The sequence below is a fragment of the Dendrobates tinctorius genome, unplaced genomic scaffold (assembly GCF_039654945.1).
Source record: "Dendrobates tinctorius isolate UK_male_01 unplaced genomic scaffold, ASM3965494v1 ptg000070l, whole genome shotgun sequence".
Lineage (NCBI taxonomy): Eukaryota > Metazoa > Chordata > Amphibia > Anura > Dendrobatidae > Dendrobates > Dendrobates tinctorius.
Genome location: NW_027361738.1, coordinates 53718903 through 53725502, shown reverse-complemented (window position 1 = coordinate 53725502; position 6600 = coordinate 53718903).

Genomic DNA, 6600 nt, shown 5'->3' with positions numbered 1-6600 from the left:
CCCCATGGATGAAGCTCCACTGTCTTATGGGCCCAAATAATGCTCCAAACATAATGGGCCCCATTTCTAATGCTCTAGTGTATAATGGGCCCTGTAAATGCTGCTCCAGTGTCTGATGTCCACCTTTGGAATGTTCCAGTGTATGGTGGGCCCCATCTATCATTCTCCAGAGTATAGTGCTCCCCAAAAACTGCTGTCCCAACATTGAAAACAATCAAATAAGTCTCCTCGCTAGGGAATCCCTGTACTAGTCTGGACTCCTCGTCGTCCCCATCTTCCATCTCACTGCACAGTATTTCGACCTTGCAAGTGCTGTGATCCTGAGCAAGCGGGGGGGCCCACTCGTTGGCGATGGCACTGGCACAGGGCCCCTGATAGTATGGTGGTGTGTCTGATGGTGGGTGGGCCGAACCTGCACTTTCATCTGCAGCTTCCTCTTTGTCACCGTGTAAGATGGAACTGTATATGGGAAGGGTAACCAGAGTTTCATCAGGGTCAGATTCAGGCCGTGTAGCGTGCGAGGGGAATTCAGTGGTCTGGGTCAATGTACCAGCAGATTCATCGAGCAGTGGCTGGGCATCAGTGCACTTGTGTCGCCCCCAGGAGTACGGTCGCCACAGTGGCATTACCTTCCTCTTAGGGAGTGTGTTGTCATGCTTGGGAGCAACGAAGGATCTCTCTAGCAGGTTAACTGATTGGGCGGCGTTATTCCCACGAGACATGACCCTCCAAACAGCGTTCATGAAGGCAAAGTGTTTGTTTTACGTGGGCAGTATGGTTGCAAAGCTGAACCTTAAAGGAATGTCCAGAAGGGCACCACCAGGAGTGGAGCCTACGGTTAAATTCGACTCCACCTGGGAAACCTCAACCATGCCAGCTACAGAACAGATGCACACATTGCAAGCTTAATTCCGTTAACGAACGAGACTCCGTCATGCCCCGCGGTCCGAGTCCGGCTTACTATAGGGACACGTGAGGCTCTGGCACATGAGATTGTCCAATAACTGGTGTGTCATGCCCTTACATGTCCGTGGCTGCATGTGCGCTACACTGAAAAGGCCAGCGTTTGTCGCTTACAGGTGCAGATAACCCGCTGAACAACGTTAGTGATGGGGATCACTGATTACAATTATTACCCGCGAACGATGATTTCCCAGTAATTACACGTGATTGCACAAAGGTGAGAAAGAGTACCATATCCCAGGATAACATGTATGGATAGCGTACACATTCAAAATATATGTCTATACATCAGGAGGCAGGTCAGATGGTGTTAGGCCCAGTATGGCTTGCATGTGATTGCACAAAGGTGAGAAAGGGTACCGTATCCCAGGATAACATGTATGGATAGCGTACACATTCAAAATATATGTCTATACATCAGGAGGCAGGCTCAGACGGTGTTAGGCCCAGTATGGCTTGCACGTGATTGCACAAAGGTGAGAAAGGGTACCGTATCCCAGGATAACATGTATGGATAGCGTACACATTCAAAATATATGTCTATACATCAGGAGGCAGGCTCAGACGGTGTTAGGCCCAGTATGGCTTGCACGTGATTGCACAAAGGTGAGAAAGGGTACCGTATCCCCGGATAACATGTATGGATAGCGTACACATTCAAAATATATGTCTATACATCAGGAGGCAGGCTCAGACGGTGTCAGGCACAGTATGGATTTGACGGCCCAGACTACACAGCGGAGGAGCAGGGAGAGGTAAAGATTGCAAATGCTGGGGCCCTGCCCAAGCAAGGGGGGCCCACTCGTGGGCGTCGGTACTGGCACTGGGCCCCTCATAGTACGGCGGTGTGTCTGACAGCGGTTGTGCACCACCACCGTCAGAGACACTTGATTGCACTATGAGGGACCCTGTGCCAGTGCCCGCGCCCAAGAGTCGGCCTACCCACCTGTCCAGGGCATCGGCACTCGCACGGTGTCGTGCGCTAGGTGGTGGCCATGGGGGGGGAGGCAGCACAGTTAGGGAGTTTTAGAAAGTGGCATATGTTGATGTTGGACATTCAGCTGATGCAAAAGGCGAAATAGGTCAAGTCTCAGGAAGAGGTGGACCAAAGCAAGCCATTTTTCTGTCACCCTATGTGTCATCAGGGGAAGGTGGGACAAAATCCTTGGAAACCCATGCATGGTTCATTTTAATGAAGGTTAGATCATCCACATTTTGGGTTGACAGACGGGTCCTTTTTTCTGTCAGGATTGATCCAGCTGCACTGAAGACTCTTTCCGATAGCACACTTGCAGCTGGGCAAGCGAGCTCCTGTAAGGCATATTGTGCCAATTCAGGCCAGGTGTCCAGTTTAGCGGCCCAATAGTCAAAGGGGAATGACCTGTGTGGGAGAACATCGATATGGGAGGAAAAGTAGTTTGTAACCATAGTTGACAACTGCTGTCTCCTGTCACTTTCCATCGATGCAGTATTACCAGTTGTGTGAGCGGTTCATGAAAAATCAGTCCACAACATTGTCATGAAACCCCTGTCTCCAACGCCACTTCTACTGTGTGCACCATGAACACCTCTGCCAAGCTGCCCCCGGCCCGTACGGCTCGTGTGAGAACCATCACCGCTGCTGTGTGCTGGGAATGCCTCAAGCAACCGATTTACCAGAGTTGCTTGTTTATTAGCCAATATTAGGTCAAGGTTCTCCTCTGGCATGATGTTTTGTACTTTGCCTTTATAGCGTGGATCCAGGATGCTGGCCAACCAGCAGTCATCATCGTTCATCATTTTGGCAATGCGGGGGTCCCTTTTTAGGATCTGCAAGGCATGATCTGACATGTGGGCCAATGTTCCCGGTGTCAATGATGCACTGCGAGTGCTGGGTGGAGGAGCACTTTCTGGCAAATCCACATCCCTCCAGTCACGCACAAACCCTGTACCAGACCTTGCCACGCCAACATTTTCACTTGCCCCACGAGATGCATCCTCCTCCCCTAAGTAATCATCCCCATCATCATCCTCCTCCTCCTCTTCTTCCTCCACCTCGTCCAGGAGAGGTCCCTGAGCAGACAATGGCTGAATGTCATCAAGGATTCCCTCCTCCTCTTCCTCCTCATCAACATTGGCTGCAGACGCCTGCTCCTTAAGGTGCGTCAAAGTTTGCATGAGCAGAAGCATAAGTGGGATGCTCATGCTTAGGATGGCGTCGTCTGCGCTTACCAGCCGTGTGCATTCCTCAAAACACTGAAGGACTTTACAGAGGTCTTTCAGCTTCGACCACTGCACACCTGTCAACTCCATGTCTGCTCTCAAAGTGCCTGGCCGTGTATCCTCCCACAAATGCATTATGGCCTGCCTCTGCTCGCACAGCCGCTCCACCATGTGCAGGGTGGAGTTCCACCTTGTTGCAATGTCGATAATGAGGCAGTGGTTGGGAAGGTGGAGCAATCGCTGCAGCTTCTGCATACGAACGGAGTGTACAGGCGACCGGCGGATGTGCGCGCACAGTCTTCACACCTTCTGGAGCAGGGCTGTTAACTCCGGATAATTTTTGAGGAAGCACTGCACCACCAGGTTCAAGGTGTGAGCCAAGCAAGGTATGTGGCTGAGTTTTGAAAGGGCTATGGCTGCCACAAAATTACGGCCATTATCACTAACTACCTTGCCTGCCTCAAGATGTACACTGCCCAGCCATGACTCAGTTTGTCGTTTCAAGTACTCGGCCAGCACCTCGGCGGTGTGTCTGTCGCCCAAACACATCATCTGCAACACAGCCTGCTGACGCTTTCCACTAGCTGCTCGATAGGGGGACACCTCGTGTGCAACAGTGGCAGCTGCAGATGGAGTGCTCGTACGACTGCGCTCTGTGGACGAGCTTTCGCTTCTGGAGGAGGGTCGAACGCCTACAGCCAACTGTTTCCTATACCGTGGGCTAGGCAGCACTGTCCCACCACCGCTGTCCCCTGTGGACCCTGCATCCACCACATTAACCCAGTTCGCAGTGATGGACACGTAACGACCCTGGCCATGCTGACTGGACCATGCATCAGTTGTGAGGTGCACCTTTCCACTCACTGACTGCTTGAGTGCATGGACAATGCGGTCTTTTACATGATGGTGGAGGGCTGGGATGGCTTTGCGAGAGAAGAAGTGGCAACTGGGTAGGTCATAGCGTGGTACTGCATAGGCCATGAGTTCGCGGAAAGCTGCGCTTTCCACCAACCGATAGGGCATCATCTCAAACGAGATTAGTTTGGCAATGTGGGCGTTCAAACCCAGTGTACGCGGATGAGAGACTGAGTACTTTCTTGACCTACTCATAGTGTCTGGGAGGGTGAGCTGGACTTGAGAGCTGCATATGGTGGAAGTAGCGGTGGACAGGGCAGACTGAGAGAGGGTTGATGATGGTGATGGAGTTGGTGTTCTTTCTGATGGCCTAGATTCAGTATTTCGTTGATATAACAGTGGGATTCCCTGACTGCTGTGGCCTTGCAACGACACCTCAACATTTGCTGCTGTGCTAACCGGTGGGCTTACAGTGGGGGAAACAATGTAGCGTTGTTGGCTACCTTCTTTGTGATCAGTTGCACATGTGGCACTTGAGGTTTGGTGTTGTGTCCACGCTTGCAAGTGCATGCTGGTTAAATGTCTAAGCATGCAACTGGTATTCAAATTTTTCAGATTTTTCCCTCGGCTAAAGGTCTTTGCGCACTTCTTACAGATAACCTTGGCCCGATCATGAGGATTTTGTTCAAAAAAGTGCCACACTGCACTCTTCCTACTTTGGCAGACATTTTGCGGCCTAGCACGCTGTGATCTTTTGACCGTCTGGACAAGCTGTCCAGCAACTCTTTTGATTTTTGGAACCTGTCTTTGGAGTGCTCCGGGCTTGCCAGATAACAGCTGTTGCGATGTCGATGTCTGCTGTGGATGCTCCTCCTCATCTGAGCTATTGGAAGCAGCACCCTCTTCCCCCAATGGATGCCAATCTGGGTCAACAACTGGGTCATCCATCACCTCCTCTTCAATGTCATGTGCACCTTCCTCTGTGTCACCGTGTATGGTGGTATAGTGTGCGGGAAGGGGCACCTGAGTCTCATCAGGGTCAGAATCTGGCTCTGTACACTGCGAGGACAATGTAGTGCTCTGAGTGAATGTACCAGCAGAATCATCTATCAGCGGCTGTGCATCAGTGCACTCCATGTCAGATTCATCTTGGCCTGGGTAATTCACCATTTCACTTGATAATCCAGGCATGGTATGTGAAAACAGCTCCATGGAGTAATCAGTAGTATGGCCTGCGTCATCCTTCAATCTTGGTTGGGGTGAAGGACACAAGGAAAGGTGTGGTTCATGAACATGAGCCTCCAATGACGACTCAGTGCTTTTATTTTTTACAACTGAAGAAGAGGAGGCGATAGAGCTGGAGGCTGAGTCAGCAATGTAAGACAAAACTTTTTCCTGAAGCTCTGGCTTTAAAAGCGGTTTGCCAACTCCTTGAAAACTAAGCCTTCGAGGCCTTGTGGAGCCAGACGATGACGCAGGCTCAACACCTCCTGCATTCGGTCCTATTTTGCTTTTGCCACTACCATCAGATCCACCACCAACACCATCATTAGCAGCTGCCAACCCCCGCCCAATTCCACGGACTCTTCCACCAGCCTTCCTCATTTTTGGTAGAAATGTAGACAAAATCCAACAAACTATATAGTAATGTAAAACAAGGTACAAGGTGTCTATAGGACAGGGGAGATTTTGAATTTCTGCAGACACTTGTGGACACTGGACACTTTTGGATTGTGTGAGGCACACTGAATATCAGAGCGCTATGTCACAGGCTCGATGGCACAGGTGTGAAAAAAGTGACTACAGGATAAGGGAGATTTTGAATTTCTGCAGACACTAGTGGACACTGGACACTTTTGGATTGTGTTAGGCCCACTGAATATCAGAGCGCTATGTCACAGGCTCGATGGCACAGGTGTGAAAAAAGTGACTACAGGATAAGGGAGATTTTGAATTTCTGCAGACACTAGTGGACACTGGACACTTTTGGATTGTGTGAGGCCCACTGAATATCAGAGCGCTATGTCACAGGCTCGATGGCACAGGTGTGAAAAAAATGACTACAGGATAAGGGAGATTTTGAATTTCTGCAGACACTAGTGGACACTGGACACTTTTGGATTGTGTGAGGCCCACTGAATATCAGAGCGCTATGTCATAGGCTCGATGGCACAGGTGTGAAAAAAGTGACTACAGGATAAGGGAGATTTTGAATTTCTGCAGACACTAGTGGACACTGGACACTTTTGATTATGTGAGGCCCACTGAATATCAGAGCGCTATGTCACAGGCTCGATGGCACAGGTGTGAAAAAAATGACTGCAGGATAAGGGAGATTTTGAATTTCTGCAGACACTAGTGGACACTGGACACTTTTGGATTGTGTGAGGCCCACTGAATATCAGAGCGCTATGTCATAGGCTCAATGGCACAGGTGTGAAAAAAGTGACTACAGGATAAGGGAGATTTTGAATTTCTGCAGACACTAGTGGACACTGGACACTTTTGGATTATGTGAGGCCCACTGAATATCAGAGCGCTATGTCACAGGCTCGATGGCACAGGTGTGAAAAAAGTGAC